This window comes from Penaeus chinensis, chromosome 40, assembly GCF_019202785.1.
Source record: "Penaeus chinensis breed Huanghai No. 1 chromosome 40, ASM1920278v2, whole genome shotgun sequence".
Lineage (NCBI taxonomy): Eukaryota > Metazoa > Arthropoda > Malacostraca > Decapoda > Penaeidae > Penaeus > Penaeus chinensis.
The window spans coordinates 1969011-1971510 of NC_061858.1; positions in this window are offsets into that span (position 1 = coordinate 1969011).

Below are 2500 nucleotides of genomic sequence, written 5' to 3' on the forward strand. Positions count from 1 at the left end.
GCCATCTTCCTCGAGGTTCATGTTCGGTACAACTTGTCGTGAACATGAATTGAATTAAAATAGAGAGAATAAATGGGGTAATAAAGAAGCTTAAAGAATAAGAAAAATGTTCAAACAAAGATCTGTATTCACAGGAAGTTCTGATGAACAGGGGCTGAACAATGGCAGGACGGAGGAAGTCATCCCAGAAGGACATGGTTGCCAGGAGTCGCTTTTTATCCTTTGCAATGATGCGTTGACAGGAGCCAGAGAGAGAATGGGGGAGGAGGATGGGGTACAGGATGCGAGGGAGGTTGGGAGAGAGAGAGGAGGGAAGGAAAGGCAGGATGGGAAGGAGAGAGAGCGAAACAGGCAGAGAGAAAAAGGGAGCCAGGCAAACAAAAAGAGAGAAGGAAAGAAAATATATGCACACTCTGCAGTAATCTCTCAGACCTGCACTAACTCCGCAGTTAAAAGATATATAGCAGGAGTAATCCAAGTGCACTGAAAAATACACAAAACCGTCAATGCAAATCATTCATGCGTGAACTGAGGGCAGCAGCGGTTAATGCCCAAAGGTACTGAGTCATTCTGGCCTAAAATTTGTGCATGGCCTATGAGATCCAACATTTCCTGACATGTGCATTTGGTCTTCGGGGCTTGTAAAACGACCAGTTGTTCTGCGTTTTAATTTCCATCATATTTTGGGAGTTCATAGTCTGTTTTTTTTTTACCCCATACTTTTAACATGGTATTGACTAAAACAACTAAAATTTGTCTGTGATTCCTACACCTCGTCACACAATATATATTCGTAAAATACTTACCCATGCGTATTTCTATATAATCGAAACGTCTTTTGCATTTTGCATTCTTATTTTTTCTACATATACCCATGCATCTATTCGTTTCATAATTCATTTTATTCATCTATTTGTTTGGATATTTCATTTTTATTCATTTTTTTTCTTGTATAATGATTCTAACATTTTTTCTCATGCCGATCAGATGTGCAGTCAATCCTAATTCAGACATAATTAATAACGTGTGTGTGTGTGTGTGTGTGTGTGTGTGTGTGTGTGTGTGTGTGTGTGTGTGTGTGTGTGTACACATAAGATGAGGTACAGTAGAAACCTGCCTATCTCTTACTATTTTTCCTCTATTAGAATTATTTGTTTTTCTTTGTACTTCTGTCAATATAATTTCAAGCCCACCTTACCTTTCGGAAAATACTTTATTGTGTAGAAAGAGCATGATGGAGAATGTACCATATATAAATAACTAAACATTTATCATAACATTTTCATCAGAATATTCATAAAGTTGTAATATCGAGAGAAAAAAAATATATTATTAATTTTCATTCATATCATTTGTTGAACACATTTCTTATTTCCATTTATTCATCTATTAGCCAGGGATTGATTTTTTTTTTTTTTTTTTTTTTTTCTTTTTTTGAGTAAATTTAAATGTGACAAGTTGCTGATACAACATGCGATATCAGTACCAAATTATGATCTGATATATAGCTAAGTGGCTGCATTTATAAGAAAATATTTCATTAGATGTAATACCTTTGCAGATATAACATACATAACAAGGTATAACAAGACAAGATAACTATTCATGCAAAAGACGAATCATAAAGGAGGAAAGCTGTGCATAGCAACATAACTGAACGCTGAGAGAGTTAGAGACACTATTATGCAATGATGCAGCTTGGGTACATAAAAGGTTTATCGAAAATGTTGGGTCCTTGTGCAACAGAAAATGAAAGTCATGAAGGATATTATCAATAATAAATAAAGAAAAAAAAATCATGGTAACGTAAGTATTGACCTTGAAGAATAATGAAGAGATTTTCCTTCATTTCATGCTTGTAAACGTATAGGGTTGTTTGTACCAACTTTCATATATGTTACTGAATACATGAAATGTAATGAGAATATGGAAGACGGAACCACGAGAAGATTCGTATCTTACAAAGAAAAACAGTCAAAAAAGGATCAGTAATATTTTTATTATTGTTATCTTTAGTAGTCTTGCTTCTCTGTAACTTTTTTTTTTCTTTTTTTAGGGCGTTCCCTAGAAAAAGACAGTATCTCAAAAACTGTTTCATCTACCAAATACGAAAACAAAAAAATCCACTTAATCGATATGGAATGGATAAACCGTATAATCAAAATAATAGCAGATAGATGGAGAGAACAGACGAAGAATTCAGAACTGCGCAGTCACGCTTGAGGTGCAAAGGGGGTGGATGACGAAGACAAAAGTCCTGTTAAAGTTAAAAGTGCTGGTCATCATGAATTGCGCGAACGGTTGCTAGCATGTCGTTCAATATTTTCATCTGGTCGCGAACATTTCGTACTAGGATTTTCAGCTTGATATGTACACTGTGGACGTAAATTATATTAGGAATTAGATGTCCTATTCAGTGTAAATAAACGGTATGCTTCTTGGGAGTGTTCTTCTGAAAGCTTAGTGATTGTAAGGATAAACGGTTGAAATAACAGCACTA